Source organism: Schistocerca gregaria, chromosome 9 (assembly GCF_023897955.1).
Source record: "Schistocerca gregaria isolate iqSchGreg1 chromosome 9, iqSchGreg1.2, whole genome shotgun sequence".
Taxonomy (NCBI): Eukaryota; Metazoa; Arthropoda; class Insecta; order Orthoptera; family Acrididae; genus Schistocerca; species Schistocerca gregaria.
In genome coordinates, this window is record NC_064928.1 from 97,685,916 (window position 1) to 97,713,885 (window position 27,970).

A 27,970-nucleotide genomic window follows, 5' to 3' on the forward strand; every position below is an offset into this window, starting at 1 on the left:
GGAAAGTGGACATCCTGTCCTCCCACTGTTCAGACCTCCATTCGGCGAGCCGGTGGCTGAATTCGCGTTGGAGGCGTCTCATTTGGCGTTTGTCCTGAGGGTCAAGAAACTGCTTCCACCTCCGGTAGTAGCGGTTCTTTTGCACCTTCAGCTCTCGTAACAAAGGGGGCAAGTCGTCCAGGGGTGTTAAATTTCGAGGTGCAGTGGAGGTGGAGAGTTTCACTGCTTTCTGTATATTGGCAGTAAGGTAATCCACAGCACGGACTATATTGGCCGGTGTTGTCAAATCGAGGTCGTGTCGAGTGGTGTTATTAAGTACCCTGGCAAACTTGTCCCAATTGGTGAGGGTCACAGTGGAACAATCATCAAATGAAAGGGCAGCATTGGTGAGGTGCAAGAGTACTGGCTCATGGTCAGAAGCCAGTTCGTGGAGAACTTCCAGTGAAAACTGAGCGGTGATGTTTTTGAAGATGGCCACATCCAGAACATCTGGCTGGCAGTTATTACAGACTGGGATATGGGTAGGTTCGTGGGGGCCATAGACTGAGAGTGCTAAAGTATTCTCCAGGTCAAGGAGGAGCCGGCCTTTGGGGTTAGACACGCGAAATGCCAAACTGGGTGTTTGGCATTGAGATCTGCCCCAATGATGAGCCTGTCGAAGGATGACAATGTGCGGAGGTCTGCTTCCAGCAGTGGCTTGTTTGGGCTCAAATACGCTGCTGCAAAGGTAATGGCACCAAGGCGTGTGGGGATGGTAACCGCTGTGGCCTCTATGTGTTCCATTGGCTGGAGAGTCTCTTGGGTATGGACAAGAGCTTTATTGAGAAATACAGCTGTGCCTCCACCACGGCGGTCGAGGCGGTCAGAGCGGTAACACACCATGTTGCGAAGGCGGAAATCGCCTGCTGGTTTGAGGTGTGTTTCTGTGACCAGTAAAACATCCACACGATAGTCATGGAGGAAGGTACTCAATTCCGTCGTCATACGTTTTATGCCATTGGCATAAAAATGCAAGTGACAAGATCGCGACAGGGCTGGTGGTGGTGTGGAGGTCCATTAGCCATTACAACAATATTTGACTAAGCCCTTCCACTAGGGCGATGATCTTGGAGAGCCCGTCCTCCGACTGACGGATTTTTTGTGCAGTGTCACGAATAACATCCCGGATGTGGGGTTTCATGAAAAAGGAGATGACCTGGAGGATTTCGCGCATGTCCGCCCGAAAGAACGCATGAGTCTCCACCACTGGGGGAAGGTCCCGGGTGGTCTGCTTGCCCGTATGGCGCGCAGGTGTAGTAGTAGGCAGAGTGGGGGGAGGGGCAGAGAGCTGAGATAGAGCCACAGATGGACTGGAGTGGGCTGCAGCTGGCTCCTGTAGTTGGTGAGCAGTGGGAGCCGTCATGGACGACAGACAATGAGGAGGAGACCGGGCTGCAGCAGCAAAGGATGTCGTGGGAGTCTGGGCAGGAAGGGGCACAGGAGCCACTGAACCATCTGGTGCCTGAGTGGCTGGTACCAGAGTGGCTGCTCATGACAGTGCACCAGGCTGACCCCGCAAAACAGAATAGTCGGTCATGTCCTGTAGCGGTGGGGGAGGTCGATTTGTTCTTGGTTTCTTTTTGGGAGAACGAGAAGACTTCAGTGCCTTCTGGTAAACAGGGCACCCCCTCCAGGATGCCATGTGGTGGGGATCGTGTGTCGTTCCCAAACATCTGGCACAGGTAGGTTTCTCCAAAGGAGGGAGTGTGCAGTTCTCCACTAAATGTGGGCCAGCACACTTTACACACCGCAACGGCGGGGAGCAGTAATTCCCAGTATGTCGTAAATGTTGGCATTTGCGACAGATGGCTCGCCCGTTGCGGCCCTCGTACGATTCAACCCGGACTTTCGTGTACAGAAGACACCGGATTTGGTAAATCCGCTCTATGTCCTCCCTCCGGGAAAGGGAGATGACGTGGGTAGGGCAGGGGATCAATACCCTGGTCTCAGTATTCCTCTTGCTATACTGATGGACCAAAGGATCTTCGAAATCGAGTCGAAGCAGTTCCTCCTTGACCTCCTCTGCCGTGACCTCTGGTGGCAAGTCCTTGATGACGATTTTCGTGCGGCGATTACCCGACGTCTGGTGGGTAAAGTAAGGCATCGCCTTTGATTTTACGAAATCGAGAATGGTAAGATAGTAATCCCTACTGATCTTTTTCGTAAACAGCTCTCAATTGGCCGACAATGAGCCGCTGGAGCTCAGTGTTACAGTTTCGTATAATTAGTGACATTATATACCTCAATGGGGGGTATCTTCCCTTTCTTCAGAGGGCTTGGCGGGATCTCTTGAGAAGTAGGGTCAGGAGCATGAGCCATTTCCTCATCCACAGGACCATCCGGTGCGGCGTACCCCGTCAGGGGGGATCGGAATACGATCTGCTGCCACCATAGCCCGCATGGGCGGAGGGGCGTCTGGAGCGACGGCCAGAAGACTTTCTGACTGGGCCAGGGTGTCCAAAAGACTCGCCACGGTGGTGGGCCAGAGCAGAAAGAGGTGCAGGTACAGCTGGGTGGTGGTCAGACAGAGTCGATGTCTTCGCCGCTTCACTACGAGGAAGATCAATTACTAGGCGGTCAGGTGAATCGTCGGACGACGCCGACGACGACGCGGATGAACGGACCCTGACACGTGACGGTGGACAGTCTTCATGATGATCGGTTTCAGTGCCGGTGGTGTCCACCGGCGATTTGTGGCGGTTGGCACGATTTTAAGCGGTCCTTCGCCCGTTGCGAAGTGGGCGGAACATTGTGCACGACGGGAGGCCGTGACGAGCGGCGTTTCCGACGCGGATCTCCCCGAAGGGCGGCGGTGCAAGATTCGGAGAGTCGCGAAGGTTGCTCCGCGGGCTTCTCCTTAGTGGACACGGGCCCGCCTGACATGGCCAGGGGCCCGCCACGAGAGGACTGCGCACGCCAAAAACTTCCCAGCTATCCTGGGGTAATAACTACTAAGACACCAACGCCGAAATAGCAGGTATACCAACGCTGTAAAACGGTGCAAAAACTATAACGCAGTAACGCACTCGTATTAGAAAACACTGTCAGGGATCCAACCTGAAGCACGCACCGTCGTGAACTAGCGAGGCTCCCACTTTTATATGTAAGGGACGGCTTCTGATTGGCTGGAATACGTCATAGCAACAGCGATACGGCGCGTAGTGAAGTGGTGCCCTCTACTTCCATTGATGAAGTTTCTATCCCGCTAGTTCACGACAGTCAGTGTTAGCCCTGACGACGACCATGGAGGTAGTGGTCGAAAGCTTGGAGTTTTATCCTGAACTGACGCGGCATGTACACCGAGAGATTTTTATTCAAGAAATACGTCGCGAAAGACTTCGTAGCCGTACCTACAACTTGCCTGCGTCAACAGTCAGGCAATAAAACTGAAACCAAAGTAATGCCTAGTGTTCTGATTCGGAAAGAAATAAAGTTTGGCGCTATAAAATCGAATGAGGATGGCACAACAATTACAGGAACTTTCTGTTTCCAGCAAGGGCTGTCAGATATTGGCTTCATAAAAGCTTGTGATGCTACCAGTATGCACGCAAACGCTAATTTCGTACTAAAGACGATATACAACTAAATCGAACATGCATGCACAACGCATAAGTGTCTCAATAATTCACATACCTTCTAATCGTTTCCAAAAGTCCTCTGAACTTCAACTCAAAAGCGCGGCGAACATAGGAAGCGCGAGACGTTTGGCAGAAAAATGGCGCCAAAGCTAATCAACCAATCACGGGCAACTTCACCTATGGCCACTCTTTCCCTAAACAGGCTCTCTGAGGTCCGTGGCGCCACGCGACAGCTTTGAGAACTACTGCCAAGCGCTGTGAGATCTACGGCGTTCCGCGAATCAAGCAAAATATCCTCGTGCATTTCGCGCTAAGCATGACGTCATCGCTGAACCTCTCGTTACAACTAGGTCTCTCCATGAAGCAAAGACACGCACACACACAGCACAGTTTAGTAACACTAATTTTTACAGGCAGGGTGATTCAGCTGGCCCTATCGCTGTCGTTTTATGCATCCCGCAACGTTATAACTCACCGTCATAAACTACGTCGGATATTTCCATAGTCTCTCGCTAGCTTAGTGCAAACTGTAAGAAATTTAATATAGTTCAAATTTTGTATTGGGGTACGTTTCCACTAGAAACCGCAGTTTTCGAGTTATTCAAGTAGTACATACAAAAGTGATCAAACTCATCCGCCACCGGTCCGCAATTCTAGTATGTTTGTTGTTCAAGGCACTCCCTCTTACCACTTCACAAATGTTTGCGACTGCACGAATTATTTCCCTCATTCGACCTTTTTTAGTCTCCGCTACCGGGCCGTTTTACTCCACCGGCTTAGACGAGCAATTACAAATAGTAAAATTGACGTCTGTGTAAATTTTCCTAAGTAACTTTGCGAATTTTAACAGCAAAAAATAAACAATTACATCGTTGTGTTCGTCTGGCCTTCTGAATACGAGGCCACTGTGTATGTAAGAGTTAAGTTTGGATCGAATTGTCAGCTTATTTTGTTTTAGCGTAACGTTTACAAAAATCGTTTTTCGTTGATTACCCTCACGGGCTTGCTTAAACCAATAACATTAACGAAATTGCCGACTGTGCTCGAGGTGTAATAGCCCAGTTAGTAGAAAATATTGGGAATAGTTCGTGTAGTCGGAAATTATTGTGTAGGGGTAGGAAGGAGTGCCACGAAAGCATACTAGAAACATTTGAAGGCCTTTTTGTACTTTTTCTTTAATAACTCGAAAACCGTGGCCTGCAGCGAAAACGTATCCCAGTACAAAATTTAACTACATTGATTCTCCTACAAAAAGGCTCTGCTCATTCTTCCTATAGGACTAATAGTTTGCGCGTAGCGAACTACAGAATATTAATATCTCTAGTATGGTTTTGAAGGCCAGCTATAGCATTGCGGGTTGCATATAACGTCAGTGGCAGGGGCAGCTAATTCCCGCTGCATATACCAATTTCCAAATTCCTCAGTTAGCTTTCGGAGAATAAACTACCACGACACCGAGAGTCTCGCAAATGCCTAGGATTCAACAAAATTCGTGTAGCATTCAACGAATTACAAAGTAATATTATATCTACCGACTTGGCAGAAAATCCTGAGAATTTTTAGTCTCATGTTAAACGTATAAACACATCGAAGTCATCTGTCCAGACTCTCCGTGACTGAAAAGGGATCGAAACGGTGACAGAGAGAAAGCCGAAATACTAAACGCTTTTTTCCAAAGCTGTTTTACTGAGGAATAATATAGTATGGGTCCCGCTATAAATCGTCGCTCGGAACTCAGGGCGACAGACATCAAAATACGTTAGAAGAATGTTGCATTTTCCCACTACTGCTGTATTTATTTTATTAGCTCGAGACTTTTAGGCCATTTTTAAGTGTTTTTCTGCATACAAAAAGAGATCTCACACCTCTCCTGGAAGAGGGAACGCAAACCAAAGACTGCGCTTTAATGGGCAAAACATAGAAAATGCAAAAGATCTACTTAAGATACTGCCAACACTACGCTTGTCCGCCCTCTTTTGGATTACTGCTGCGCGGTCTGGGATCCTTACCAGGTAGGATTAACGCAGTACATCGAGAAAGTTCAAAGAAGAGCATGTTTCGTATAGGGGAGAGAGTGTCACTGAATTTATACAAGATTTGAGGTGGACATAATTAAAACAAAGACGTTTTTCGTTGCGGCAGAATCTTCTCACAAAATTTCAATCACCAACTTTCTTCTCAGAGTGCGAAAACGTTATTTTTGACATCGACCTACATAGGGAGAAACGATAATCTTAATAAAATAAGGGAAATCAGAACTTAGCACGGAAAGACATAGGTGTTCGGTTTTTTTTTTTTTTTTTTTTTTTCGCGGGCTGTTCGAGACTGCAATAATAGAGAACTATTGTGAAGGTGGTTCGATGACCTCTCTGCCAGGCACTTCAGTGTGATTTGCTGAGTACCCATGTAGATGTAGATATAGAAGAGAACGTTATTACAAAGACATGTAGTAGAAAAATGTGCCACGTGGATTGAAATGGCAGTGTCTTTAAATTAACGCTTTCTATTCCTTTTGGCTAGACAGCTTGTCGTTCTAACTGACCAAAGAATCAAGCTACGCATAGAATAATAAATAATTTCAAAAAATCATGACTGTAAATTAATGCGTGCACGTATGATGGTTAAAATGGGTTATAAACAAAATAACGTAAGATATCAAAATATCCGGCCTGCTGGAGATATTCGTGAGGAAGACCGGCTCACTCATTGTACACCGCCTGGGTAGCATTTTCCGATATTCACACCGACGTTCGACTCGTCTCGGGTTTGCAGCTAATGACGAAGACCAGAGAATGTCAATTCACTTAGTGTTACAAAACAAACTGCTCCAGAACACAGCACTCCGGTCTCGCTTCCGTATGTCAGTTTCCGAGACCAGAGCCGCTACTTGTCAATCAAGTAGCTCCTCAGTTTGCCTCACAAGGGCCGAATGCACCCTGCTTGCCAATAGCGCTCGGCAGACCGGATCGTAGGAATAAAATTGATGTGGAGAAACACATAGGCACTGATTGGACAACAGCCGTAGAACATGTACACTAGTGTTGTTGCGCTCTTGGAAGTAACTCCTACGTGCGTATTACACACCTTATTACTATGTAACGGTAAATGAAACGTTAAGATATTCTAATGTATTAACGGCCACCAACGATTTTGTTAATCATATTTTAGCTATAACGTTTTTATTTCAAAAATCGTGTACAGTCGCGGTCTCTGTACTGTTGTGCTTTGATTGTGGCGCTGTTAATACGTACTGTCAAAATGGCGCACGCATTTTCCTGCTCTGTAGTGAAACACCATTGTGGAATACCGTTAAAAAGTGTCGAGAAACAAGTCGTTCTCAATGTTTTTTTACAGAAAAAAATAGTCTTTGAAATTTACCGAGGAACTGCATTTACTGAAACTAAGGAAAATTTTCAAGGCTCAGATCTGGCTTTAGTTTTTTTTAGGGGGGGGGGGGGGAATAGCTACATCTTTCAAAAGTAAAATTCATTAAGTATATGCTAATTAATACACTCCTGGAAATTGAAATAAGAACACCGTGAATTCATTGTCCCAGGAAGGGGAAACTTTACTGACACATTCCTGGGGTCAGATACATCACATGATCACACTGACAGAACCACAGGCACATAGACACAGGCAACAGAGCATGCACAATGTCGGCACTAGTACAGTGTACATCCACCTTTCGCAGCAATGCAGGCTGCTATTCTCCCATGGAGACGATCGTAGAGATGCTGGATGTAGTCCTGTGGAACGGCTTGCCATGCCATTTCCACCTGGCGCCTCAGTTGGACCAGCGTTCGTGCTGGACGTGCAGACCGCGTGAGACGACGCTTCATCCAGTCCCAAACATGCTCAATGGGGGACAGATCCGGAGATCTTGCTGGCCAGGGTAGTTGACTTACACCTTCTAGAGCACGTTGGGTGGCACGGGATACATGCGGACGTGCACTGTCCTGTTGGAACAGCAAGTTCCCTTGCCGGTCTAGGAATGGTAGAACGATGGGTTCGATGACGGTTTGGATGTGCCGTGCACTATTCAGTGTCCCCTCGACGATCACCAGAGGTGTACGGCCAGTGTAGGAGATCGCTCCCCACACCATGATGCCGGGTGTTGGCCCTGTGTGCCTCGGTCGTATGCAGTCCTGATTGTGGCGCTCACCTGCACGGCGCCAAACACGCATACGACCATCGTTGGCACCAAGGCAGAAGCGACTCTCATCGCTGAAGACGACACGTCTCCATTCGTCCCTCCATTCACGCCTGTCGCGACACCACTGGAGGCGGGCTGCACGATGTCGGGGCGTGAGCGGAAGACGGCCTAACGGTGTGCGGGACCGTAGCCCAGCTTCATGGAGACGGTTGCGAATGGTCCTCGCCGATACCCCAGGAGAAACAGTGTCCCTAATTTGCTGGGAAGTGGCGGTGCGGTCCCCTACGGCACTGCGTAGGATCCTACGGTCTTGGCGTGCATCCGTGCGTCGCTGCGGTCCGGTCCCAGGTCGACGGGCACGTGCACCTTCCGCCGACCACTGGCGACAACATCGATGTACTGTGGAGACCTCACGCCCCACGTGTTGAGCAATTCGGCGGTACGTCCATCCGGCCTTCCGCATGCCCACTATACGCCCTCGCTCAAAGTCCGTCAACTGCACATACGGTTCACGTCCACGCTGTCGCGGCATGCTACCAGTGTTAAAGACTGCGATGGAGCTCCGTATGCCACGGCAAACTGGCTGACACTGACGGCGGCGGTGCATAAATGCTGCGCAGCTAGCGCCATTCGACGGCCAACACCGCGGTTCCTGGTGTGTCCGCTGTGCCGTGCGTGTGATCATTGCTTGTACAGCCCTCTCGCAGTGTCCGGAGCAAATATGGTGGGTCTGACACACCGGTGTCAATGTGTTCTTTTTTCCATTTCCAGGAGTGTACATATCTGACCATTTTTAATTTATAAAGCACGGCGTCTCATTTCTAAGTACATATTGGGCATAAAATTCCAGTTCTCATTGCAAATACAAATTAAAACCCACTGATGATGGCACAGTGGTGCCGAAACATGTTTGGGTACTGAGAACAACAATGTTTTGCATAGCTGGCGGACCTCACATCCAAAAGCATTTGCTGACGGTAAGCTGTAGTTCTAATGCGCCTTGTATCCAGTAGGATAGAGTGTGCTTTGAACCAATATGACTCAAACTGTCTTCCTTGTTCTGTTGTGATTCCTAACGCCACTCCGAAACGGGCGATCCATCCCCTGAAGGATGCAGCCGCTACAGTTTCGGCAGTGATGTCGCCGATAGGGAACACCCCGGGCCAGAGTGTAAAACCATCGATGGCTATAAGGCAGTAGCTGTATCTTTTCGATGGTGAGAGAGGTCCTACTAGGTCTAGGTGGACGTGATCAGATCTCTGATTTGGAGGAAGAAATGTGCGAAGAAGTCACCCAACGTGCCGGTTAACTTTATTCCATTGAGAGACCACACATTGTCGCACATACGAGGCGTATTTTTTAAGTACCGTTTTGAAATTTAAAAAAAGACGTACTAAGATATCTCAATAATTTTATTTTTACATGAAAGCCTGTACCTTAATCTACTTTTCTAGGTAATTTCCGTCAAAATTGATTCACTTGTCAGAACGAAATACCAGTTTTTGAATACCCTCCTCATAGAAGTCTGCTGCCTGATTTGTTAACCACCGCATCACCACTGTTTTGACTTCGTCATCGTCATGAAGGCGCTGACCGCCCAGGTGTTTCTTCAAGAACAGGAACAGATAGTAGTCTGGGTGCAAGATCGGGGCTGTACAGAGGATGATCTAGAGTTTCCCATCGATAAGATGTGATCAGATCTTTGGTCTGATTCGCCACATGCGGACGGGCATTGTCTTGCAGCAAAACGATGCCCTTGCTCAACTTACATGGACTGTTGCTTTGATTCTGGTGTGACATAGGCCACCCACGTTTCATCGTCCGTAACAATTTGGCTTAAGAAATCATTACCGTCGTTGTGGTACCGCTCAAGGAAAGTCGATGCACTGTCTAAACGTTCGGCTTTGTGCACATCCGTCAACATTTTCGGTACCCAACGTGCGCACAATTTTCGGTAATTCAAGCGCTCGGTCACAATGTCATACAAAACACTACGGGAAACATTAGGAAAGTCATCCTGCAAGGAGGAAATCGTAAAGCGTCTGTTTTCTCTCACCTTATTGTCCACTTCCTGCACCAAACTCTCATTAACGACCGAAGGACGCCCACTCCGTTGTTCACCGTTCACTTTTGTGCGGCCAAATTTAAATGCTTTCATCCACTTTCATACCGTTTCATCACTCATGTTTTCTCCGTAAACTGCTCAGTTCTCACGATGAATATCGATCGCTTTTAGGCCTTTAGCACCAAGAAATCTTATAACAGCCCGTACTTCACAGTCGGCGGGACTCATGATTATCGGAGGCATCTTAAACACTCAGTACAGAACGTAAACAAGGAAGAATCAGACTGTAATGGCGTCAGTGCGTACATTAAGGTACAGGCTTTCATGTAAAAATAAACGTATCGAGATATATTAGCACGTCTTTTTTTTAAATTTCAAAACGGTACTTACTTAAAAAGCACGCCTCGTATTTCTTGCAATCTTTGTCCATGTGTGGCCAGACTAAAGCTCGCTTCACCATGTTGGTAGTGGCTCGTATTCCAAGGTACGACAAGTTACGTAAAGAGGAGATTGCCTGTTGGCGAAAAGTCAATGGTCACAAAAGATCTCGGTTTGTTGGTGGCGACATCACAATACAGCAGCACAGTTGACAGCGGCAGTGTAATACGGCAAGCTCGCTTCACCATGTTGGTAGTGGCTCGTATTCCAAGGTACGACAAGTTACGTAAAGAGGAGATTGCCTGTTGGCGAAAAGTCAATGGTCACAAAAGATCTCGGTTTGTTGGTGGCGACATCACAATACAGCAGCACAGTTGACAGCGGCGGTGTAATACAGCAAGCTCGCTTCACCATGTTGGTAGTGGCTCGTATTCCAAGGTACGACAAGTTACGTAAAGAGGAGATTGCCTGTTGGCGAAAAGTCAATGGTCACAAAAGATCTCGGTTTGTTGGTGGCGACATCACAATACAGCAGCACAGTTGACAGCGGCAGTGTAATACGGCAAGCTCGCATCACCATGTTGGTAGTGGCTCGTATTCCAAGGTACGACAAGTTACGTAAAGAGGAGATTGCCTGTTGGCGAAAAGTCAATGGTCACAAAAGATCTCGGTTTGTTGGTGGCGACATCACAATACAGCAGCACAGTTGACAGCGGCAGTGTAATACGGCAAGCTCGCTTCACCATGTTGGTAGTGGCTCGTATTCCAAGGTACGACAAGTTACGTAAAGAGGAGATTGCCTGTTGGCGAAAAGTCAATGGTCACAAAAGATCTCGGTTTGTTGGTGGCGACATCACAATACAGCAGCACAGTTGACAGCGGCGGTGTAATACAGCAAGCTCGCTTCACCATGTTGGTAGTGGCTCGTATTCCAAGGTACGACAAGTTACGTAAAGAGGAGATTGCCTGTTGGCGAAAAGTCAATGGTCACAAAAGATCTCGGTTTGTTGGTGGTGACATCACAATACAGCAGCACAGTTGACAGCGGCAGTGTAATACGGCAAGCTCGCTTCACCATGTTGGTAGTGGCTCGTATTCCAAGGTACGACAAGTTACGTAAAGAGGAGATTGCCTGTTGGCGAAAAGTCAATGGTCACAAAAGATCTCGGTTTGTTGGTGGCGACATCACAATACAGCAGCACAGTTGACAGCGGCAGTGTAATACGGCAAGCTCGCTTCACCATGTTGGTAGTGGCTCGTATTCCAAGGTACGACAAGTTACGTAAAGAGGAGATTGCCTGTTGGCGAAAAGTCAATGGTCACAAAAGATCTCGGTTTGTTGTTGGCGACATCACAATACAGCAGCACAGTTGACAGCGGCAGTGTAATACGGCAAGCTCGCTTCACCATGTTGGTAGTGGCTCGTATTCCAAGGTACGACAAGTTACGTAAAGAGGAGATTGCCTGTTGGCGAAAAGTCAATGGTCACAAAAGATCTCGGTTTGTTGGTGGCGACATCACAATACAGCAGCACAGTTGACAGCGGCAGTGTAATACGGCAAGCTCGCTTCACCATGTTGGTAGTGGCTCGTATTCCAAGGTACGACAAGTTACGTAAAGAGGAGATTGCCTGTTGGCGAAAAGTCAATGGTCACAAAAGATCTCGGTTTGTTGGTGGCGACATCACAATACAGCAGCACAGTTGACAGCGGCGGTGTAATACGGCAAGCTCGCTTCACCATGTTGGTAGTGGCTCGTATTCCAAGGTACGACAAGTTACGTAAAGAGGAGATTGCCTGTTGGCGAAAAGTCAATGGTCACAAAAGATCTCGGTTTGTTGGTGGCGACATCACAATACAGCAGCACAGTTGACAGCGGCGGTGTAATACGGCAAGCTCGCTTCACCATGTTGGTAGTGGCTCGTATTCCAAGGTACGACAAGTTACGTAAAGAGGAGATTGCCTGTTGGCGAAAAGTCAATGGTCACAAAAGATCTCGGTTTGTTGGTGGCGACATCACAATACAGCAGCACAGTTGACAGCGGCAGTGTAATACGGCAAGCTCGCTTCACCATGTTGGTAGTGGCTCGTATTCCAAGGTACGACAAGTTACGTAAAGAGGAGATTGCCTGTTGGCGAAAAGTCAATGGTCACAAAAGATCTCGGTTTGTTGGTGGCGACATCACAATACAGCAGCACAGTTGACAGCGGCAGTGTAATACGGCAAGCTCGCTTCACCATGTTGGTAGTGGCTCGTATTCCAAGGTACGACAAGTTACGTAAAGAGGAGATTGCCTGTTGGCGAAAAGTCAGTGGTCACAAAAGATCTCGGTTTGTTGGTGGCGACATCACAATACAGCAGCACAGTTGACAGCGGCGGTGTAATACGGCGGAGTTGTAGACCCAATGGTTGCGCCAACAAATCTCGGAGCTCACTAACAGTGTTGCGCTGCGGCGATAGCTTCAAAATCAACTGCTTCAGTGATTGCTCCAATCCTGAAGGCTGCATCCGCTGGCACATTTAGTTTTCCTTCAACGTGGACAATATTGCTGCTGAACTGTCCGATATACAGGGTGTTACAAAAAGGTACGGCCAAACTTTCAGGAAACATTCCCCACACACAAAGAAAGAAAATATGTTATGTGGACATGTGTCCGGAAACGCTTACTATCCATGTTAGAGCACATTTTATTACTTCGCTTCAAATAACATTAATTATGGAATGGAAACACACAGCAACAGAACGTACCAGCGTGACTTCAAACACTTTGTTACAGGAAATGTTCAAAGTGTCCTCCGTTATCGAGGATACATGCATCCACCCTCCGTCGGATGGAATCCCTGATGCGCTGATGCAGCCCTGGAGAATGGCGTATTGTATCACAGCCGTCCACAATACGAGCACGACGAGTCTCTACATTTGGTACCGGGGTTGCGTAGACAAGAGCTTTCAAATGTCCCCATAAATGAAAGTCAAGAGGGTTGAGGTCAGGAGAGCGTGGAGGCCATGGAATTAGTCTGCCTCTACCAATCCATCGGTCACCGAATCTGTTGTTGAGGAGCGTACGAACACTTCGAATGAAATGTGCAGGAGCTCCGTCGTGCATGAATAACCCCCTACTTCCTATCCATGAAGATGTCCCAACTTTGGAAAGAACACGGCTCCGCTCCAGAAATCCCCCTTTAAGACTGGCCCAACAACTGCCGGCTGCCAATTTCAGCATGGATACTAAATGGTACGAGACCTGGTGTGATAGTGCCTCCCCTGACAGCCGTGGACTTATCGGTCCATCAGAGAAACCTAAGGGCTTTGAACTTCCGCGACAGCTATGGAAAAGCCTAAACAGAATCAGAACAAGACATGGACTATGTGCACACAACATGAACCACACAACATGAACCACATGTTGTGTCGTACTTGCAAAGGCACATGTTCTAGCAGCACAGGTAGAGTATCCCGTATGAAATCATGGCGGTGAATCGAGGAAGTAGAGTACATACTGACGAAACTAAAATGAGCTCTAACATGGAAATTAAGCGTTTCCGGACACATGTCCACGTAACATCTTTTCTTCATTTGTGTGTGAGGAATGTTTCCTGAAAGTTTGGCGGTACCTTTTTGGAACACCCTGTAGCCAAGGTGTCGCAGCTGAAGTGGCGATGCCTTTTCAGGGCGCTGTCAAAAAGCATATGTTACTGGCTTATGGTCTGTGATAAGAGTGAATTGCTGTCCTTCCAACATGTAACGAAATTTCTTAATAGCAGCATATGCAGCATACAGTTCGCGATCATATATCGACCAATTCTGTTGAGATGGCGATAGCTTCTTACTGAAAAAGACTAAGGGCTCTCAGTACCCGTCTTTTCGCTGTTGCAGTGCAGCACCGATTGCAGTTGCAGATGCGTCGACCATCAGGCCGTGAGGCGCCTGCCGTACTGGGTGAACTAACAGTGCAGCTTCTGCGATGGCAGTCTTCAGCTTGTTAAATGCCAACTCGGCCTCACCGCCCCACTGGAGATTGTCTTTCGGCTTCGGTGAACCTTGCTAAAATTTATTCAGTGGTGCAGCTAGGAAGGCAAGATTGCGAACGAATCCACGGTAAAAATTGGTTATGCCAAGAAATCTACGTAATTCTTTAACCGTTGTAGGCTGGGGAAAATTCAGTATTGCGACTACTTTCTCCTGTGGTGGCCGAGTGCCTTGAGCGTTGATGGTGTAGCCTAGGAACTGTACTTCAGCTGCTCCAAAAATGCACTTCGATGGGTTGATGAGCAGGCTATGTGCACGTAAACAAGTGAAGATCTTGTAACAAGTCATTGGTTATATATTCCGCCCTCGCAATCATATTCCGCACATCAAGACGCTTCATTCGAACCTAAACTCGATAAGACAAAGCCAATGTTGTATGAATTCATGTAAACGAAATGCTAATAACAAATGCGCACCGGGGTAGAAATACTCGAGGCTGGCGTACACACATACATTCCAGACACGACGGTCACAGGAGCTTTTAGTTCGAGAGAGGCAGACCACACACCGGGATGCCGGTCCCTTCAGAGGACGAGTCAATCTCGGCCGCCCGTGGAGCAGACAGCGTGTGCCCGAGTGAAAGGTGGAACGACCCCGTGTTCGGTTTAAAAGCAAAGTCCGCTACATTGTGTGGGAGCGTCCAACCTACGCATTCTTTACACATAGCACGCAGTTTCAGAGATTTTCACAGGGAGACAGCAAACGTCAAATGCCGATACTACAGATTTCCGGATTGGTCGCGTTGAACGAAACGTCATTCTCCCGTTTTAGAAGAGCAATAGAGCAATGCTGGTTGGCAGAGGATATTTCTGACGCCTTGAGCTGAAGGAGTAATGGAAGAGACCGAAAGATATACCCTTTTACGTCTGGCGTGGAGAGGCGCCGTTCCGTTGTTGCTGTTGGAGCGAGGAACAAGTCTCTCCTCAGTACTTCACTGCACTGGGAGAGCACCTCTGTCGAGGGCGAATCGAAGTGCGACTCTATATTGAGTCCTTGCGATGAAGTGTTGTTCACTGTGTTGGCCGCCACACTTATTGTGTGGTATGAACGGACAGAGTTATAGTTAGTCGCCTGCGAGCGAATTTTTGAGTGGCATTGCGGTGGACTGGTTATCTGACCGGTGTACCACGCCGATAGTTAGACTAGGGGTGAATAGGAGTCCTTGACTTCATCAAGGCGTAGGGAGAGTTTGACTGGCGAAGGTCAGTCCAGATAGAACGAGAGTTATCTTATTTGTCAGCAGCGAGCGGCGCAGACAGCAGTCATCGCAGCTTACGGTATTGTGCGCTACAGCTCTTTGAGAGGCCCATATTTCCTCCACAACAGTACACTTCACTGCATTTCACACGCGACAGCCTCGACCGTACCTAGCAACATTCTAAAGGATCATTATTCAAGTTGAGTAGGCGCGTCTCTCAGCCATTCTGCCAAGTCAATAACCATCTTAAACTTTGTACAGAAATTTCATTAGCGAATCCTATCCTTGAGAGGTAACTTCACATTCCGAAAAGAGCCAAGATATAACTTGTCCTATTCATAACTAAAAGTGACATTGTGATTTCTCAGAATTTTTGCAGAATAAATAATAATTTTCGTTAGTTTCATGTTTTTCTTCTACTAACTAGCACTACTCCAATACCCAAGTATCCCACTAGTTACGTAAGAAATTTTGTGAATGTTTGTGTCATTTCCTTACAGCGGACGACTCCAGAAGATACACTCCTGGAAATGGAAAACAGAACACAGTGACACCGGTGTGTCAGACCCACCATACTTGCTCCGGACACTGCGAGAGGGCTGTACAAGCAATGATCACACGCACGGCACAGCGGACACACCAGGAACCGCGGTGTTGGCCGTCGAATGGCGCTAGCTGCGCAGCATTTGTGCACCGCCGCCGTCAGTGTCAGCCAGTTTGCCGTGGCATACGGAGCTCCATCGCAGTCTTTAACACTGGTAGCATGCCGCGACAGCGTGAACGTGAACCGTATGTGCAGTTGATGGACTTTGAGCGAGGGCGTATAGTGGGCATGCGGGAGGCCGGCTGGACGTACCGCCGAATTGCTCAACATGTGGGGCGTGAGGTCTCCACAGTACATCGATGTTGTCGCCAGTGGTCGGCGGAAGGTGCACGTGCCCGTCGACCTGGGACCGGACCGCAGCGACGCACGGATACACGCCAAGAACGTAGGATCCTACGAAGTGCCCTAGGGGACCGCACCGCCACTTCCCAGCAAATTAGGGACACTGTTTCTCCTGGGGTATCGGCGAGGACCATTCGCAACCGTCTCCATGAAGCTGGACTAGGGTCCCGCACACCGTTAGGCCGTCTTCCGCTCACGCCCCAACATCGTGCAGCCCGCCTCCAGTGGTGTCGCGACAGGCGTGAATGGAGGGACGAATGGAGACGTGTCGTCTTCAGCGATGAGAGTCGCTTCTGCCTTGGTGCCAATGATGGTCGTATGCGTGTTTGTCGCCGTGCAGGTGAGCGCCACAATCAGGACTGCATACGACCGAGGCACACAGAGCCAACACCCGGCATCATGGTCTGGGGAGAGATCTCCTACACTGGCCGTACACCTCTGGTGATCGTCGAGGGGACACTGAATAGTGCACGGCACATCCAAACCGTCATCGAACCCATCGTTCTACCATTCCTAGACCGGCAAGGGAACTTGCTGTTCCAACAGGACAATGCACGTCCGCATGTATCCTGTGCCACCCAACGTGCTGTAGAAGGTGTAAGTCAACTACCCTGGCCAGCAAGATCTCCGGATCTGTCCCCCATTGAGCATGTTTGGGACTGGATGAAGCGTCGTCTCACGCGGTCTGCACGTCCAGCACGAACGCTGGTCCAACTGAGGCGCCAGGTGGAAATGGCATGGCAAGCCGTTCCACAGGACTACATCCAGCATCTCTACGATCGTCTCCATGGGAGAATAGCAGCCTGCATTGCTGCGAATGGTGGATATACACTGTACTAGTGCCGACATTGTGCATGCTCTGTTGCCTGTGTCTATGTGCCTGTGGTTCTGTCAGTGTGATCATGTGATGTATCTGACCCCAGGAATGTGTCAATGAAGTTTCCCCTTCCTGGGACAATGAATTCACGGTGTTCTTATTTCAATTTCCAGGAGTGTATTTATTGCTGAAAGTTTTTCAGGCATTTCTTTTTAGAACGTTAGGAGCGTCTGTTTGGCTTCTGTAGTAGTGTGGGGGTGGAAATTAGATCTTGCAGGATCCACAGCGTAAAGGGTACATCTCAGATTAATACGCTGCGCAGAATAACAGAATAGCAGAACAACCCCCCACGCTCGCAATCTGTCGTAAGTGAGATACGGATAATTTCCAAGAATGATTGCCTATCGAAGTCGCTGGGTCCAAACGATACATATCGAACGTGCGATGGTAAAGCGACTCCGGTGGCGGGCGTTGTGATCAATTATTTGTGATTGTCATTTTTATCTGTTTCCTGTCGTTCCCGCAGTTGCTCTAAATTACTTACCTCCGCGAATTATTTATGAGTTCCTAGGGAAACACAGACGATTTATGTCGTTAGTTGAGTGGGATGTCTGGTGTTCTTGACGTTTCTTCGGCGGATTCTCTCACATGGAAAAATCTACTTCCATGTCTATCCAGCGTAGAAAATTATTTGACAATTGTCGCCAATATGGAGTACTACCAGAAAGACCTGAGTCGAAACAAGGCTCCGGGAGTAGACCACATTCCATTAGAACCTCTGACGGCCTTGGGAGAGCCAGTCCCGACAAAACTCTGCCATCAGGTGAGCAAGATGTACGAGACAGGCGAAATACCCTCAGACTTCAAGAAATATATAATAATTTCAATCCCAAAGAAAGCAGGTGTTGACAGATGTGGAAATTACCGAACTATCACTATAACAAGTCACAGCTGCACAATACTAACGCAAATTCTTCTCACACGAATGGAAGAACTGGTAGAAGCCGACCTCGGGGAAGATCACTTTGGATTCCGTAGAAATCTTGTAACACGTGAGGCAATACTGACCTTACGACTTAGACTAAGGAAAGGCAAACCTACGTTTCTAGCATTTGTAGACTTAGTGGAAGCTTTTTGTTGACTGGAATACTCTCTTTCAAATTTTAAAGGTGCCAGGAGTAAAATACAGGGAGCGAAAGGCATTTTATAATTTGCACAGAAACCAGATGGCAGTTACAAGAATCGAGGGACATGAAAGGAAAGCAGTGGTTGCAAAGGGAGTGAGACAGTGTTGTATCCTCTCCCCGATGTTATTCAATCTGTATTTGAGCAAGCAGTAAAGGAAACGAGACAAAAGTTCGGAGTAGGTATTAAAATCCACGGAGAAGAAATAAAATCTTTGAGGTTCGCCGATCACATTGTAATTCTGTCAGAGACAGAAAAGGACTTGGAAGAGCAGTTGAACGGAATGGACAGTCTTTTGAAAGGAGGATATAAGATGAACATCAACGAAAGCAAAACGAGGATAATGGAATGTAGTCGATTTAAGTCGGCAGATGCTGAGGGAATTAAATTAGGAAACGAGACGCTTAAAGTAGTAAAGGAGTTTTGCTATTTGGGGAGCAAAATAACTGATGATGGTCGAAGTAGAGAGGATATAAAAAGTAGACTGGCAATGGCAAGGAAAGCGTTTCTGAAGAAGAGAAATTTGTTAACATCTATAGATTTAAGTGTCAGGAGGTCTTTTTTGAAAGTATTTGTATGGAGTGTTGCCATGTATGGAATTGAAACGTGGACGATACATAGTTTGGACAAGAAGAGAATAGAAGCTTTCGAAATGTGATGCTACAGAAGAATGCTGAAGATTAGATGGGTAGATCATATAACTAATGAGGAGGAATTGAATAGGATTGAGGAGAAGTTTGTGGCACAACTTGGCTAGAAGAAGGGATCGGTTGGTTGGACATGTTCTGAGGCATCAAGGTATCACTGATGTAGTACTGAAGGGCAGTGTTGAGGGGAAACATCGTAGAGGGAGACCAAGAGATGAATACACTTAGCAGATTCAGCAGGATGTAGGTTGCAGTAGGTAGGTACTGGGAGATGAAGTATCTTGCACAGGATAGAGTGACATGGACAGCTACATCAAACCAGTCTCAGGACTGAAAACAACAACAACAACAACCAGACGAGCGACTCGCCGCATCTCGTGGTCGTGCGGTAGCGTTCTCGCTTCCCACGCCCGGGTTCCCGGGTTCGATTCCCGGCGGGGTCAGGGATTTTCTCTGCCTCGTGATGGCTGGGTGTTGTGTGCTGTCTTTAGGTTAGTTAGGTTTAAGTAGTTCTAAGTTCTAGGGGACTGATGACCATAGATGTTAAGTCCCATAGTGCTCAGAGCCAGACGAGGGAATAAGGGACTGTGTAGACTGTGGTGGCGCGAAGTGTGTAAAACTTCGTAAGAACAGTTTCGATGCTGAAACACTGTTACAGTTTCATTGAGGACAGTGCGGAAAACGAACGAGTATCTGGAAGAATACGTGGTTCGACTCTTCCAAATTATCCATCCAGACCACCGTAACGGACTACATTACGGCAACACCGACGACGAGTAAGGTAAGTCGTCTCCTTTGGATTGCAAGTATTTTTGAAACGCTCATCTGTTTTCATTGCTGTAGTGACCACCGCAAACACACTCATAACGCCCGCCACCAGAGTTGCATGATCGATTTACGATCGCCAAGGTCGGTATGTATCGTTTGGACCCAGCGACTTGGATAGACAGTCATTCTTGGAATTTACCAACAGTTGAAACGTTTGGGCAGCATTACAAAGTCCAAAAAGCATTCGGGTAAATTCAAAGAGTCCGAACGGCGTGCAGACGGCAGTCTTAGCCACGTCGTCAGGTGCCACAGGTATCTGGTAAAACGCACGAACGAAGTCCAACGTAGAAAAGATTCGCTTACTGTGGACACTGAATGTACAGTCTACGATATGCGGGTCTGGATAACGATCTGGACTGGTTCTGGCACTGAGATGTCGGTAATTTCCGAGAATGATTGCCTATCGAAGTTGGAGTGCTCCAAACGATATATATCGAACGTGCGATAGTAATTCGATTGTGGAAGTCTAGTGGTGCGTGTTATGATAAATTATTTGTGATCGTCATTTTTATCAGTTTCGCGTTGTTTCTTCGGTTCATGTATATTACATTCCAGTCGTAATTTTTTGTGTTTCCATTGGGAAATCGACACGGTTTCTCTTGATAACGAGTGTAATGTGTGCTGCTTCTCAAGTTTCTTCTGCGGATTGCCTCACATGGAAAACTCTAATCCCATGCATTTCCACAAATGTTTGACGTTTTTCCGGAAATACGGACTTCTGAGGGACGAGGAAAGCAGGGACTGTGTTGACTGTGGTGCTGCGATGTCTGTGGAACTCCGTAAGAGGAGTGTGAACACTGAGATTCCGTTTCAATTTCATTGCGGACTCTCTGGGAAGCGAACCAGCATCAGGAAAAATACGTGGTTTGAGTCCTCCAAATTATCGTTGAAGAAGAGCGTAATTCTTGTGTCGTGCTGGATTCGGGATTACACGTTGCAGGCCACAGCATCATAAACTGAGTTATCGCCAAATACCGTGTGTTATTACTTCGGGTTTTGCTGAGAAGTGTGCTACGTGATAATGACAAATGACAGTGTACCAGTTGGTGGACCAAATAAAATAGTAGAAGTAGATGAATCTCATATTGCTAGGCGAAATAATCAGAGAGGACGATCTTCTAAAAGTGAAGTAAATCATATTTGGGTTTTTGGTGGGATAGAAAGGGAGTCACGCAAGTTTGTTGTTGTGAGGGTATTGTCCCGAGACAAGGTGACTTTAGTGGATCTCATAAAACATTTCATACTGCCTGGAACAAAAGTCAGCACAGATGGGTTTCAGTCGTACCAGACTCTCAAAGCTGAAGGGTTCCAGCATGAATTCGTGAACCACTCTGTGGAGTTTGTCTTTTCAGATGACGCCAGTGTCCATACCCATAATATAGAACAGCTGCCGAAGTCTGTCAAGTATACCATAAAAAGAGAAGGTCGTCCAGGACACAGGAACGAACTGTATTTGTTCCAGTACCTTTACTTTCACAACTTGCGTTTGCAGGGGAAAGTCGACGCATGCGACACTCTGTCGATATTCCTGCACGATATTGGCAGAGTTTACGCTGGGTATGGGAAAAAAGGAATTGCCCCTGTACTTATACATCACATGGATAGTCACAAGACGATAACACCGACGACGAGTAAGGTAAGTCGTCTCCTTTAAATTTTCAAGTGCTTCTTTAACGCTTTTCTTTTGTCGTTTCTGTAGTGACAACTTGAAACATACTCGTAAAGCGCGCAACGAGACTTCCATAATCGATTTACTAATCACGTTCGATATGTATCGTTTGGAGCCCTCCAACTTCGATAGACAATCATTCTTGGTAGAGGTGGGCTAAACGGTTATTCTGGAGTAACCGTTATCACAGTTCTAGTTATTCTTTGATAACCGTTATCGTTAACGGTTATTAATAACTGCCAAGTTATTTTTCGCTAGCGAATACCGCATTCTCCGAGGGACTACAGTTAAATAACGACATACTTGGAATCCATCAGTTTAGTTATCAGTAAAACTGCGAGTAGTGTGAAATGGCAAAAATGTCCTATGAATCGTGTCATAACCTTAACTTATTTACTCCGGGTACATTTTAGTTGATGTTAGAACGATTATTAGTGTTTCATATTATATGTTTGTAGGTTATCGGTCGCTATTAGAAATATTATCTTCGCAGCTGCGACAAGTACACGGAACTTCGCCACAGCACTGTTTAAGTAAAATGTTAACAACGTGCGTTTTTAAGTGTGAAGTAATATGTAAACTGAGTACTGTACGTTAAATTCGAAGCTTAATTTCTTGTGCTGCTCACATAATAGAATAAAGTGTACAGCCTTATAATACAACAAAAAGTGTACGTAATGTGGCAGATCCTTTTACTCCTGTACTGTAAGTCCAAGTGGGGAAAGTGTGAGTACGCTAATCCAAGTGTTATGAGAGATTTGGAAACTGCTCGATTTCTCCAGCTACAGCATGTTTATAACATATGAAGACATGCAGATCGAAAAGGTTGACAGTGTTACATTTCTGGGTCTACAACTCGATAATAAATTCAGTTGGGAAGGGCATACCACATTTTTTCTCTCTATTATTTCATAAGGGAGCATATTCTGTGTTAACTTAGCAAACATAGGAAAAGTTTTTCGCATGTAAAAGCGTGTAATAAAAATCGTTTGTGGTATAAATTCAAGAACATCGTGTAGGAACCTGTTCAAGGAACTTTGTATTCTAACTACTGCTTCCTAGTATATTTATTCCTTAATGAAATTTGTTACAAGTATTTCCAACCAATAGCTCAATACATAATATCAGTACTAGAAATGGGAACAGCAATCTACATAAAGACCTAAAATCACTTATCTTGGTCCAAAAGGCGTCCAATATTCAGGAACATATATTTTCAATAAACTGCCAACAAGTAACCGGACACTTCCCTTGAACAATATAGGTCAACCATAGGTGCCAATACCAAAACACCAATACCCACAACTAAAAGTACGAAAATTGGAATCGGACATTTCCCTTGACCTACATAGGTTAACCTCAAATGACGATACTATAACATCAACACATACAACTATGAAAATGGGAATCGGACATTTCCGGTGACCTATATAGGTCCACAACTGATGCCAAAAAACCAACACCTACAACTGCGAATAATAAAATCACAATCCCAAAAGTCCACAAATCAATCATCTCTACATAAATTAAATCACATTCAATACTCCATAAATACACAAAACATCACAGTTAGAAAAAAAATTAATTACCACCAGCAAATTCCGGCACAGCAAACAAACGTCAAAGCAGACGGGTGGAATCAGACGCTTCCATTGACCCCTCCTTCTACTCTGTAGATGAATATCGTGACAGAGACTGATATACCAGCTTAGGTAAAAATTCTGCTATGTTTCAGTTTTGACAGCACTTGGTTGCAACAGTCAAGATCGGATATTCTGTGTATGATAAATTTATTAAAAGTGTGTAACTGTGTTTTATTCTGACAGAGTATCAATTCTGTAAATATTAGCAGTTACTGTAATATATTCACGTATTTTGACAATCTCCTGACAAATGATGAGGATAATAATTATTATATTCAACTGTATTATGTTATACTTTCTGACATGTTATTTGTCATTCGCGATGGCCAGCGGCTATTTCCGAAGAAGTACGTAAATATTTGTTCGCTCCAGTCACTATCGTCTCTGAAATATCACTGGAGTCACTGTATCAGGAACACAGATACACAGTTATTCCGTTACCAACTTCCAGGTTACCTGTAATGGTAGCCCGATAACTGCCAGAGAGCGAGAACCAGAGAGCGAGAACTGTGAGCCAATAACGATAACTGCCAGAGGAAAATACCGGTTTTTGACAGTTATTTCCATAGTCGCTCGAATTCCTTATGGTACCTCTCTTTATACAGCCCGTCCAAGCTAAATTGACATATGAGGCGGTGCCTGTACTGCAGCTCCTATCAGCCACCGCTCGGACATTAATTTTATTTAATTGCTTGTGCTAAAAGTAACGAAGGCGCATGATATAGTACACAGTTCTTATCAACAGATGGCGCGCAGTCTCACAGTTATTCCCGTGGCCTATAGAACGCCTTCCAAATGGTCTACCCTCTCCCTAGTTCCTAGCCAGATCTCCGATGAGTTGACGGGAAAGCGTAGTACGATCTTCGGTCAACAGATGGCGCGAGGCACTGTTGACATTAGACAGTTATTGAAATAGCTGCCCTTATCAGAGGAACGGTTATCGCAGTAACCGTTACTTTTCAGTAACCGGTTATTTCTATCAGTTACTTTATTTTTTGCCACCTCTAATTCTTGGAAATTACCGAGATGTCTGTAGTCACCGCATGGACGCCATCCGTTATTCTTCTTTGGTACCATGTGTAGATGAGATGACCAAGTACTGCTCGATGGGCGGCAGTTTCCTTGTGCTACCATGTACGACAATTTCTGTTTAACTATCTTTAGTTTTTGGAATGTCAGATCCCTTAATCGGGCAGGTAGGTTAGAAAATTTAAAAAAGTAAATGGATAGGTTAAAGTTAGATATAGTGGGAATTAGTGAAGTTCGGTGGCAAGAGGAACAAGACTTCTGGTCAGGTGACTACAGGGTTATAAACACAAAATCAAATAGGGGTAATGCAGGAGTAGGTTTAATAATGAATAAAAAAATAGGAGTGCGGGTAAGCTACTACAAACAGCATAGTGAACGCATTATTGTGGCCAAGATAGACACAAAGCCCATGCCTACTACAGTAGTACAAGTTTATATGCCAACTAGCTCTGCAGATGATGAAGAAATTGATGCAATGTATGATGAGATAAAAGAAATTATTCAGATAGTGAAGGGAGACGAAAATTTAATAGTCATGGGTGACTGGAATTCGTCAGTAGGAAAAGGGAGAGAAGGAAACATAGTAGGTGAATATGGATTGTGGATAAGAAATGAAAGAGGAAGCCGTCTGGTAGAATTTTGCACAGAGCATAACTTAATCATAGCTAACACTTGGTTCAAGAATCATAAAAGAAGGTTGTATACATGGAAGAATTCTGGAGATACTAAAAGGTATCAGATAGATTATATAATGGTAAGACAGAGATTTAGGAATCAGGTTTTAAATTGTAGGACATTTGCAGGGGCAGATGTGGACTCTGACCACAATCTATTGGTTATGACCTGTAGGTTAAAACTGAAGAAACTGCAAAAAGGTGGGAATTTAAGGACATGGTATCTGGATAAGCTGAAAGAACCAGAGGTTGTACAGAGTTTCAAGGAGAGAATAAGGGAACAATTGACAGGAATGGGGGAAAGAAACACAGTAGAAGAAGAATGGGTAGCTTTGAGGGATGAAGTAGTGAAGGCAGCAGAGGATAAAGTAGGTAAAAAGACAAAGGGCTGCTAGAAATCCTTGGGTAACAGAAGAAGAAATATTGAATTTAATTGATGAAAGGAGAAAATATAAAAATGCAGTAAATGAAGCAGGCAAAAAGGAATACAAACGTCTCAAAAATGAGATCGACAGGAAGTGCAAAATGGCTAAGCAGAGATGGCTAGAACAAATGTAAGGATGTAGATGCTTATCTCACTAGGGGTAAGATAGATACTGCCTACAGGAAAATTAAAGAGACCTTTGGAGAGAAGAGAACCACGTGTATGAATATCAAGAGCTCAGATGGCAACCCAGTTCTAAGCAAAGAAGGGAAGGCAGAAAGGTAAAAGGAGTATATAGAAGGTTTATACAAGGGCGATGTACTTGAGGACAATATTATGGAAATGGAAGAGGATGTAGATGAAGACGAAATGGAAGATACGATACTGCGTGAAGAGTTTGACAGAGCACTGTAAGACCTGAGTCGAAACAAGGCGCCCAGAATAGACAACATTCCATTAGAACTACTGATGGCCTTGGGAGAGCCAGTCATGACAAAACTCTACCAGCTGGTAAGCAAGATGTATGAGACAGGCGAAATACCCTCAGACTTCAAGAAGAATATAATAATTCCAATCCCAAAGAAAGCAGGTGCTGACAGATGTGAAAATTATCAGTTTAATAAGTCACAGCTGCAAAATACTAACGCGAATTCTTTACAGACGAATGGAAAAACTGGTAGATGCGGACCTCGGGGAGGATCAGTTTGGATTCCGTCGAAATGTTGGAACACGTGAGGCAATACTGACCTTACGACTTATCTTAGAAGAAAGATTAAGAAAAGGCAAACCTATGTTTCTAGCATTTGTAGACTTAGAGAAAGCTTTTGACAATGTTGACTGGCATACTCTCTTTCAAATTCTGAAAGTGGCAGGGGTAAAATACAGTGAGCGAAAGGCTATTTACAATTTGTACAGAAATCAGATGGCAGTTAGAAGAGTCGAGGGGCATGAAAGGGAAGCAGTGGTTGGGAAAGGAATGAGACAGGGATGTAGCCTCTCCCCGATCTTATTCAATCTGTATATTGAGCAAGCAGTAAAGGAAACAACAGAAAAATTTGGAGTTGGTATTAAAATTCATGAAGAAGAAGTAAAAACTTTGAGGTTAGCCGATGACATTGTAATTCTGTCAGAGACGGCAAAGGACTTGGAAGAGCAGTGAAATGGAATGGACAGTGTCTTGAAAGGAGTATATAAGATGAACATCAACAAAAGCAAAACGAGGGTAATGGCATGTAGTCAAATTAAATCGGATAATGCTGAGGGAATTAGATTAGGAAATGAGACACTTCAAGTAGTAAAGGAGTTTTGCTATTTAGGAAGTAAAATAACTGATGATGGTCGTAGTAGAGAGGATATAAAATGTAGACTGGAAAGCGTTTCTGAAGAAGAGAAATTTGTTAACATCGAGTATAGATTTATGTATCAGGAAGTTGTTTCTGAAAGTATTTGTTTGGAGTGTAGCCATGTATGGAAGTGAAACATGGACGATAACTAGTTTGGACAAGAAGAGAATAGAAGCCTTTGAAATGTGGTGCTACAGGAGAATGCTGAAGACAAGGGGGATAGATCACGTAACTAATGAGGAAGTATTGAATAGGATTGGGGAGAAGAGAAGTTTGTGGCACAACTTGACTAGAAGAAGGGATCGGTTGGTAGGACTTGTTTTGAGGCATCAAGGGATCACAAATTTAGCATTGGAGGGCAGCGTGGAGGGTAAAAATCGTAGAGGGAGACAAAGAGATGAATACTCTAAGCAGATTCAGAAGGGTGTAGGCTGCATTAGGTACTGGGAGATGAAGAAGCTTGCACAGGATAGAGTAGCATGGATAGCTGCATCAAACCAGTCTCAGGACTGAAGACAACAACAACAACAACAACAACAACAAAAATCTTTAGTTTCTAGGGTGTCAAGCGGCGCGGACGATCATGGTGGCCCAGGTGTAGTCAAAATCAGTGGCGTAGCGTGAGGGGAGACTTTGAGACTTAGCAAAGATGCAATACGAATTCATAACAAAAATATAAACAACTTTCTACTAAGAGCACTGCGAAGACATCAGTTTTGTAGCCCGCGCCGCACCTTGAGTATTGGTGTGTCTGCCTGCTTGATACTCGCCTGCTCCCAGTCTCTGCCTCTCTTCCCTTACCTAGCTGTGTGCGCCTGCGCTTTAGTGGCATTCTCGGCTCCCCTCCACTTTCCCTCATCCACGAAGGCCGGTGCGCTGCACTTGTTAGCAGGTATCGAGACTGGCCCCTGCCACTCCTATGCTGGCTTTTAACACGGAAGTGAACACTCGCACGGTTTGTGTTCATGGTCATTCTTGTGTGAGTTTTGCGCATATTTTCGTTGTGTCGCCAACGTGTGTGAGCCAGCAACTGAACACCTTACATAATTTTTATTAAAAACGCCTTTTTCTACATTAACGTACGAAGGAAAGTACTGCGAACTGAAGAACAAACGATCTACTCCTATACTCAGTGTAGTTTTAAGTGAAGCCAAACAAAAACGCACTTTTCAGACGGCCTGGTACCAAAAGTATGCTTGGCAGACTGCGAATGCAGTTAATAACAGATTATATTGTTATATATGTCTTCTGTTTGGTGGTGAAAAGGAATGATGCAATGAGGGCATTTGTACAATAAAGAACTTTGATAGGAAAGCACAAA

General features: G+C 45.7%; 1 protein-coding gene across 3 annotated transcripts in view; it reads right to left on the bottom strand.

Moving 5' to 3' along the window:
* LOC126292235 (uncharacterized) overlaps positions 1 to 27,970 on the bottom strand; it is a 149,864-nt gene that overhangs the window by 108,067 nt on the left and 13,827 nt on the right. The window contains exon 1 of one of the 3 annotated variants that reach the window (XM_049986111.1): positions 3,673 to 3,771. The exons of 1 other annotated variant lie outside the window; for it this stretch is intronic. The gene's annotated coding sequence lies outside the window, so the exon portion shown is untranslated. Of the gene's footprint in view, positions 1 to 3,672; positions 3,772 to 27,970 lie in introns of those variants that run through there. One more of the 3 variants, XM_049986112.1, reaches the window with a different exon arrangement.